Here is a 10,283-nt window from a genome sequence, read left to right as displayed (position 1 = left end):
TTTTTGAAAGAAGTGTTTCTTCAGATTCTCTGCCCATTTTTTTATTAGATGCTTTGCTTTTATTGTTGTTGTTGACTTGTATGAGTTCTGTGTCTATTTTGGCCATTAGACCCTTACCAGAGATGTTAATTGCAAATATATTCTCCCATTTAGTAGGTTTCTTCTTTTTCTTGTTGATATTTTTTTTCTGTGCAAATGCTTTTTTAGATTGATATAGTCCCACTCAGTTATTTTGGCTTTACTTCCCTTGCCTTTGAAGTCAAATTCATAAAATCTTTCCTAAATCCAAAGTCCATTAGTTTAGTACCTATGTTTGCTTCTATGTGATTTATTGTTTCAGGTATTATATTCAGGACTTTGGTCAATTTTGAGTTAATTTTGGTGCATGATGGCAGAGAGTCTAGTTTCATTCTTTTGCATGTAACCTCCCAATTTATTAGCACCATTTATTGAAGAGGCTTTCCTTTCTCGATTGTACGTTTTTGGCTCCTTTGTCAATAATTACTTGTGAGGATTCTGGGAAACAAGGCATTGTGAGAGATGTCCTCAGATCTCTCCCCTTGAAACAACAATAAGCTGAACATCTAAAACTGAACAAAAGACATCCAAATGCACACCAGCACGTCTGAGCATGGGATCTGCATATAAGGGCTACCACAGGTCAGAACCTAGGATGTCAGGCAATGGACTGGGAGAAATAAAGAAGCTGCCCTGAACAGCTACCAAAGCTACCTGTAGGAGAAGGGAGAGAGGTGAAGGTGTGGCAATGTTCCTGAACAGCCCTGCATGGAAAAGCTGTGGTAGGCAGCACGGCCCAGTCATCAGGACAGAAAGCAGAGAAGTAGGATGGGACCACAGAGAAACAACAGTTGATTTTTACCAGCCCTGGTTGCAAAACTGAGGCTGAGCCATAGGTATCATACCCCAACTTAGAGGGACTCTGCACCTTTACCCTCCAAGACAGATCACCGTGGAACCTCCAGGAGAATCTCAGCAAATGCTGCCGAGACTGTTGCTAACACTGACAGGGAATAATACTGAGAGTAGTGAGCATGATTAAATATCTATAAGAAAATTTAAAAAGGCATTATTAAGGCTTTATATAAAGCGGGGATCCGAGAGGCTTCTCCACCACCTACTGGAAACCAAAAGAAAAGTGCCTTCTTTGCAGCAGACTGAAGAGAGACTTTATATAAAAATAATTCTTTCTGTAAAAACAGCAGAATACATTTCCATTAATGCCCAGGAGGAAAAATAGTCCATTAAACCATGAAAAAACAAGGTGACAAGGAATCTCAGAAAGAAAGAGAAAAATCTCCAGAAAATAAGCTTACAGACATAGAAATATGCAATGTAAATGACAGAGAATTCAGGATGGTACTTCTGAAAAAACAATGAGGTCAAAAACAACTCAAATCAACAATTTCAGGAATTAAAAAAATAACTAGAGGAGCAGAGCAAGGAGATTGAAACCCACAAAAGGAACAAATAGAACTTCTGGAGATGAAGAACACACTGCAAGAGTTGAAAAATGAAATAGCAGGCTTGAGAAATAGAGTCAACCAAATAGAGGAAAGTGTCAGCGATATCAAAGACATAAATCTAGACATAAATCAGAAGGAAAAGAGAGAAATCAAAGAATGAAAGAGAAATTCAAGAACTAGCTGATACCATCAGGAGAGGAAACATAAGAATAATGGGCATTATTGAAGGCAAGGAAAAGGAACAGAGACTAGAAAGCATTTTCAGAGAGACAGTGGATGAGAATTTCCCAAATCTAAGGAATGAACTGGAGTTTGGAATTCAAGAAGTCAACAGAACACCCAATTATCTCAATCCAAAAAAGCTTTCACCAAGACACATTGTATTAAAGTTATCAAAAATCAACAACAAAGAATTCTCAGGGCAGCCCAGGAGAAGAAAACAGTAACTAATAAAGGAAAACCCATTAGATTATCATCAGACTTCTCAGCACATACCTTACAAACCAGAAAGGAATGGAATCAAATATTTAAGCTATTAAGTAAAAGGAACTACAAGCCTAGAATAACATATCCAGCTAAGCTCTCCTTTAGATATGAAGGAGAAATTAAGGCCTTTCCAGGCATACAAAAATTGAAGGAATTCTCCACTACGAGGCCTGCACTACAGGAAATACTGAAAGGAGTCAGCTCACCTAAAACAAAATGACAAAAAATAATAATAATAATTAGGAGTAAAGTGACTATCAGGCAAATAGAAGCTGAGGAGCGCAAATTTTACTAAGGACAGGGCATTATAATCTTAAAAAATAAGAACGGAATTGCTATAGCAAGATAGTAATGAAGATTCAGCATACATAAGAACAAATTGAGATAACAATGACTGAAAAAGGGAGGATTCAAAGATCCAAATTTACCAAGGTGAATAGAGATAAGGCACACACAGAAGAAAATGGACAACTATATATATAAAAAACTAACCTTTTTATATTTGTAATGATAACCAAAGATTCAGAATTGAAGTATATAACATAAAACAAGAAGAATTAGAGGCAAAATCCACAAAATACAACCAAAATAAAGAAAACAGAAACACACGGACAAAGAAGCAATGGAAACACCAAGCTACCAGAAAGCAAAAGATAAAATGCCTATAAGAAGACCCCATATTTCAATAATCCTTCTAATGAAAATGGATCAATAAAAGAACACAGAGTTCCAGAATGGATCAAAAAACAAAACCCAACCATATTCTACCTCCAGGAGACATATCTCAGCTCCAAAGACAAATATAGGCTCAAAATGAAAGGGTGGAAAATAATATTTCAAGCAAATGGCATTCAGAGGAAAGCAGAAATAGTGGTACTAATATCAGATTTTTTTAAAAAAAAGGACTTCAAAATCAAAAAGGTAAAGAAAGATACTGAGGGACACTTCATAATGTTAAAGGGAATCATGCACCAAGAACATGACACTTATTAATATCAATGCTCCCAATCAGAGAGCCCCGAAATACGTAAAGCAATTCCTAACAGAACTAAAGAGAGAGACAGACCAAAACACAATCATAGTAGGGCACCTAAATACCCCACTGTCGGATATGCACAGATCATCCAAACAGAAAATAATAAGGAAATAACATTACACCTACTGGACTTAATTGACATATATGGAGCCTTCCATCCCAAAACAGCTGCTTATACATTCTTCTCTACTGCACATGGAACATTCTCAAGAATCGACTACATACTGGGAAAAAGAGACAGCCTCAACAAATATAAGAGGTTTGAAATCTTACCAACCATATTCTCTAATCATAATGCTTGGGAACTAGTGATCAACTGCAAAAAGAAATCAAGAAGAATCACAAACACATGGAGATAAACAACATGCTAATGAAGAATAACTGGGTCAGGGAAAAATAAAAAGAGAAATCAAGAGATACATAGAAATGAATGATAATGATAGTACAATATATCAAAACTTTTGGGACATGGCACAAGCAGTCATAGAGGAGAGTGCATATCATTACAAGCCTATTTCCAAAAACAAGGATGAGCCAAAATAAGCAATCTAATGCTTCATCTTAAAAAAAAAAAAGGAAGAACAAATGAGGCCTAAAATTAATAGAAGGAAAGATATAATCAAAATTAGGGCAGAAATAAATGAAATTGAAAACAAAGAAAAAAAACAATAGAAAAAATAAACACAACAAAGAGCTGGTTCTTTGAATAGGTTAATAAAATTGACAAACCCTAGACTCATGAAAGAAAAGAGAGAAAAGACGCAAACAAAATAAGAGATGAAAGATGGGAAATTATGACTGACATCGCAGGAATACAAAGGATCATGCAAGAATTCTATGAAAAAGTATATAACACCAAATTTAATAATCTAGAAGAAATGGATCTGTACTTAGAAAAATACAACCTTCCTAGACTGAATCGAGAAGATCTGGAAAATCTAAGTAGACTGATCAGCAGTATGGACATTGAAATAATCATCAAAACCCTACCAAAAAGTAAAATTCCAGGACCAGATAGATGGCTTCACCAGTGAATTCTAACAAACATTCAAAGAAGATGTAATACCATTCTCCTCAAACTCTTCCAAAAAGTCGAAGAGGAGACAATACTTCCCAACTCATTTTATGAGGCCAATATTACTCTGATGACAAAACCTGGTAAAGATAACGCAAAAAAGAAAACTGCACACCAATCTCTCTCATGAACACAGATGCAAAAATCCTAAATAAGATACTAGTGAACTGAACACAGCGTTATATTATAAAGATTATACCCCACTCTCAAGTGGTCTTCATCCCATGGGCACAGGGGTGGTTCGACATACGCAAATCAATTAATGATACACCATGTAAACACATTAAAAAAATAAGAATCATGTGATCATATCAATAGATGCAGAAGAAGCTTTAGATAAGATACAGCATTCATTTATGATCAAAACACATAACAAAATCAATATAGAAGGAAAGTACCCTAATGTAATAAAGGCTATAGATGACAAACCCTTCGCTGACATTATACTTAATGGTGAAAAACTAAAAACCTTCCTTCAAATGGTCAGGAACAAGGCAAGAATGTCTACTATCACTACTGTTATTCAATATAACATTGGAGGTCCTAGCAAGTGCAATCAGACAAGAGAAAGATATAAAGTTAATCGAATAGGAAACAAAGAAGTCAGACTGTCACTATTTGTGAATGACATGATTCTCTATATAGAAAACCCTAAAGACTCCACAAGAACACTAGAAACAATAAGCAAATACAGTAAAGTTTCTGGATACAAAATCAACATTCAAAAATCCATAGTGTTCCTATATTCTAACAACGAAGTGTCAGAAAAAGAAGTAGAAAAAATAATTTCTTTTGCAAGTGCAACAAAAAGGATAAAGCACCTAGGAATAAATTTAACAAAACATGTGAAGTACCTATATGATGAATACTACAAGACCCTATTAAAAGAAATTGAAGAAGATACAAAGAAATGGAAAGATATTCCGTGTCCTTGGATTGGAAGAATCAACATAGTTAAAACAACCTTATTACCTAAAGCATTATACAGATTTAATGCAATCTCCATCAAAATCTCACTGGCATTTTTTAAAGAAATAGAACAAAAAGTCATCAGATTTGTATGGAAGCACAAAAGACCCTGAATTGCTAAAGCCATCCTGAGAAAAAAGAGTAAGACTGGAGGCGTCACTCTGCCCAACTTCAAATTATACTACAAAGTGACAGTAATCAAAATGGCATGGTATTGGCAGCAAAACAGACACAGGGACCAGAATCGAAAGTCTAAAAACACCCATACTTACATGGGCAAAGAATATTTGACAAAAATTTTTAAAAATCCAAAAACATACCATGAAGAAAAGAAAGCCTCTTCAATAAATGGTGCTGGGAAAATTGGAAGGCCACCTGCAAGAGAATGAAACTAAATTGTTGTCTATCACTACACACCAAGATTAACTCAAAATGGATTAAGGACCTGAAAAGAAGACCTGAAAAGTGCATAAAAGAAAACATATAAACTAAACTCAAGGACCTTGGACTTAAAGAGGATTTCATGAATTTGACCTCAAAAGAAAGGGAAGGAAAAGCAAAAATAAACGAATGGGACTACATCAAACTAAAAAGCTTCTGCTAAGCAAAAGAAATCCTTAGCAAGGTAAAGTGACAACCATCTGAACGGGAAAATATATTTGCAAGCAATGCCTCCAATGAGGCCCTAATATCTAAAATATACGAAGAACTCATGCGATTCAATAACAACAAAAAATCAAATGATCCAATCAGAAAATGGGCAGAGGAACTAAACAGACACTTCTCCCTACAAGATATACAAATGGGCGACAAATATTTGAAACGATGTTCGACATTGCTAGCTATTAGGAAAATGCCAATCAAAACCACAGTGAGATACTGTCTCATAACTGTTAGAATGGCTATAATCAACAGGACAAGTAATAACATGCTGGAGAAGATGTGGAGAAAAAAGAACTCGTATACACTGCTGGTGAGACTACAAATTGGTACAGCCACTATGGAAAACAGCATGGAGATTCCTCAAAAAACTACGAATTGATCTACTATATGATCCAGCAATCCCTCTACTGGGTATTTACCCCAAAGACTTGAAAACCCATATCCAAAAAGATATTTGCACATCGATGTTCATAGCAGCATTATTCACAGTGACCAGGACATGGAAGCAACTGAAATGTCCTATGATAGATGATTGGCTAAAGAAGCAGTGGTACATATATATAATGGAATATTACTCAGCCATAAGAAGAGATGAAATATTTCCATTTGCAACAACATGGATGGACCTCGAAATAATCATGCTAAGTGAAATAAGCCAGACAGAAAAAGTTGAAAATCACATAATATCACTTATATGTGTGATATAAACCTAAAAGCAACAAATGAACAGCACAAACAAACAGAGGCTCATGGACATGAAAAATGGACTACCCACAAAGAGTAGGGGGTGGGGCAGCAGTGGGGCGGTAGACGGGGTAAGGGGGTCAAATATAGGAGGTTAGGAGGAGGGCGAAGTGGATAAAGGGGATCAAATAGATGGTAGCTGAAGTAAACTAGACTTTGGGTGGTAGGCACACAATAGAATATATAGATGTCAAATGATAATGTACACCTGAAAATTATATAATTATATTTACCAATCTTATCCCAATAAATTTAATTTTTAAAAAAAATACAAAAATAATAAATAAAAAGTAAAAATAAATTAAAAAAATTACTTGCATATATGTATACACACACATACATACATATACATACACATATATATGTGTATGGTTTATTTGTGGACTCTCATTTCTGTTCCAGTGGTTTGTGTGCCTATTTTTCTGCCAATATCATGATATTTTTACTTTTGTCAATATTTGGTATAATTAGAAGTCAGGCAGAGTGGTACCTTCTGCCTCATTCTTTTTTCTCAAGATTGCTTTGGCTATTTGGAGTATTTTTTTAAATTCCTTAGAGATCTGATGTTTGTTTGTTATTTTTCTTTAAAAAATGTTAATGGGATTTTAATGGAGACTGCATAAAGTCTGCATATTGCTTTGGGTAATAAGGTCATTTTAACTATGATTTCTCCAATTCATGAACACAAAATATCTTTCCATTTTTTTGTGCTTTCTTCAGTTTATTTTAATAATGTCTTATACTTTTCAGTGTATATAGGTCCCTCACATGCTTCATTAGGTTTACTCCTAGGTATTTTACTCTTTTTGTTGCAATTACAAATGGAATCTATTTCTGAAAATTTATTGTCAATGCATAGGAATCCTATGAATTTTGTGTACATTGATTTTTGTACCCTGAAACTTTACTGTCTTTGTTTTTTGTTTCTAATAGTTTTTTTCAGTGGAGTTTTTAGGGTTTTCTTTATAGAGAATCATGTAATCTACAAAAAGTGACAATGTGACTTCTTCATTCCCAATTTGAATGCCCTTTATTTCTTTCTCTAGCCTGATTGCTCTAGCTAAGACTTCCAACATTATATTGAATAATATTGGTGATAGCAGACAGGCTTGCCTTGTTCCTGAAACTACAGGGAAGGCTTTCATTTTATCACCATCAGGTATGATGATAGCTGAGGTTTTGTCATATATGGCCTTTATTATGTTGAGATAGTTTCCTTGTATGCTCATTTTATTAAGTGTTTTAATCATAAATGGATGTAATATCTTATCAAATAATTTTTATGCATCTACTTATAGGATCATATAATTCTTACCCTTCATTTTCTTTCTGTGGTATGTTATATTAATCAATTTGTGTGTTAAATCATCCTTGTGCTCCTGGAATAGAGTGCACTTGATTGTGATATTTTGATTATATTGCATATATGATTTGCTGGTATTTTGTTCAGGGTTTTTGCATCTGTATTCATCAGAGGTATTGGTCTATAGTTTTTCATTGTCGTCATTTTTATCTTTACCATTCAGTTTGCCTCTTCACACTAATTCAGAAATAACCAACTTTAAGACAAACACCTTTCCTTCAATTCCCTTCAAAATAGATATCCATACTTAATACCTTCTGTTACCAAAAATATTTTCCTTTTCATCATAATTAGAAGTCTTAACTGAACCATCATATTATATCTGCCACAGACAAATATAGATCAGAGGTCATGCATATACTCATATTTCCCTATCATCAGTAACTTCCCTGAGGGTACATATCTAGTTTCCTCAGGGAACGATGAAATAGATGGAGTCCCAAGAGAACTCGTTTCCCCCTCAGAGTCTGAGGGTGAAGGGAGAGAAAATTCCTGATTACTAAGGTTTCTTGGAAGGCACTCCTATCATTAGGCCAGCTAATAAGTCTGGATCTTGGTGAAGAAGTATAGAAGTGAACTTTTACTGGTACAGTAGTCCTGGCTTGCCCAGGCTTGCCATTATACCAAACCACTCGATTAACTTGATCAACTTTTTCTGGTATATTAACTGATTCTGGACACATTAAAAGTCTGGGGGTCTACACCCGAGTTGTAATATTGCTCCTAACTTAGCTAACATACCCTGCCTGTCCTAACAAGGGAGTGGAGCATCTTGGAACTATTAAAAAACTTCCTGCTGAAAATTTTGATCTTCAAACTGGCGGGTCAGTAGTGGAGTAAAAATGATTGACCTTGCCTTCCTGGAACTTCTACTCCTATGATCATTGTAGTTCGTGAGGAGGGTTTTCTTGCAAATGCAGGGAGAACAGAATAGGTTGCCCTTGTATCTAAAAGAAATTGAATTTGTTTACCCATTAAGTCCAGACTTACCTGGGGTCCTTGGTAGTGATGACCACATTCCCGGACAGGGGCGGCAAGGATGGCCCTGGGCCTCTTCAGTCATACAGTTCCCGGTCCTGGGCTACTATGGTGTTGGCTGGCTGCCCTCCTCTCTGGGAGCATGGACAGTCAACTCTCCAATACCAGGGATTAGTACCAGTTTATTTGTATGTGTGGGAGGGGCTCAGGGGCTTTTAGGTATAGTACTTTGCCCAATATCCTACTTTCTTGCATCTGAAGCAAGAACTCAGTGTCTCCTTATTTCCCGGTTTCTTAAGGGACGCTTGTCAGATATCAAGGGCCTAGCCAATTGTGACAGCCATTATCCTGGCTTGTCATTTTTCTTTATTCTGTTCTCTTTTTCCCTCTTCAAGGTCTCAAGTGTTGTAGACCATGAAGGCCATATATAGCATTTGGTTAGTCTGTTGCCCCATTTGCAGCTTTTGAAGCTTGTGTCTGATATCAGGGGATGACTGGCTAATAAAATGCTGGCCTAACAAAGCTAACCCTGCAGGGAAAGAGGTATACATTAGTATACCTCCTAAAGGATTCTTTCAGCTGGCTAAAAAGCTGGCCAGGTTCTCATATTTTTCTTGAGTAATGGTTCTAAGCTTCTCATAGTTCATGGCTTTTGTATTCCTTTTATATTTTCTTTCTTCCCCCTCCCCCAACCCACCCTATGAGGGTCTCTAGAAATTTGGTGCATCTAGCCAATACCTCTTGGGTATTATAACTTCAATCAGGATCAGCTAACGGTACTACCTCTGTTCCAGGGGCATGGTCCTGGGGGTTCCTAGCAAAAGACTTCATTTACCTCCTGACAAGCTGCTGTTAGAATGAGGTCTTTTTCAATGATTGTTATACTACAGAGATGCAGATGAGCCCAACTGGACTCCATAGCCTTTAGGGGACCTTAAGGGTACCCAGCCATGGAGCCACAAATTCGTAGCTGACCAAGTCAAGCCTAACAGGCCTCCCATTCACTCATTCATTCACACACCAGGTTAAAACAGTGCCTCTCCTCTTTTGGAAGGCGTGACCTATGTCTTTTCCTAGGAAGACCCTGATGTCTTCCCCCCTTGGAAGACCCTGACCTGTGTCTTCTAACTGAAGACCAGGAGGTGATCAAGATTCTCTTTTGTCCGGAGATGAGACCTGACTAAGGGGCTGAGCCCCAGGGCTTTACCTTATCCTGTGACCATTCCTGGTGAGCTGATCCATTCCGCCTATGAGTCCGGTCAGGGCACTGGTCCAAAACAGAACCCGGAATATCATTAGGTGGTGCGCTTCCTCATTTGTCTCAGAGGCCCTCTGCCCCAACCTAGCCAAGTCACCAGTCCAGTGGCTCAAAGAGCTGGCATGGTCAGAACCTCCCTGGGGTCTCCAGAAATGTTGCAGAAAAGTGTAAAACGAGACTGACGAGAAACCAAGTACCACTTGGAAAGTTGGAGAACTCAGGTTTAT

The sequence above is a fragment of the Rousettus aegyptiacus genome, unplaced genomic scaffold, assembly GCF_014176215.1.
Source record: "Rousettus aegyptiacus isolate mRouAeg1 unplaced genomic scaffold, mRouAeg1.p scaffold_m13_p_10, whole genome shotgun sequence".
In the NCBI taxonomy this organism is placed as follows: Eukaryota; Metazoa; Chordata; class Mammalia; order Chiroptera; family Pteropodidae; genus Rousettus; species Rousettus aegyptiacus.
The sequence above is the reverse complement of the archived record's forward strand: the minus strand, read 5'-3'. Positions refer to the sequence as shown.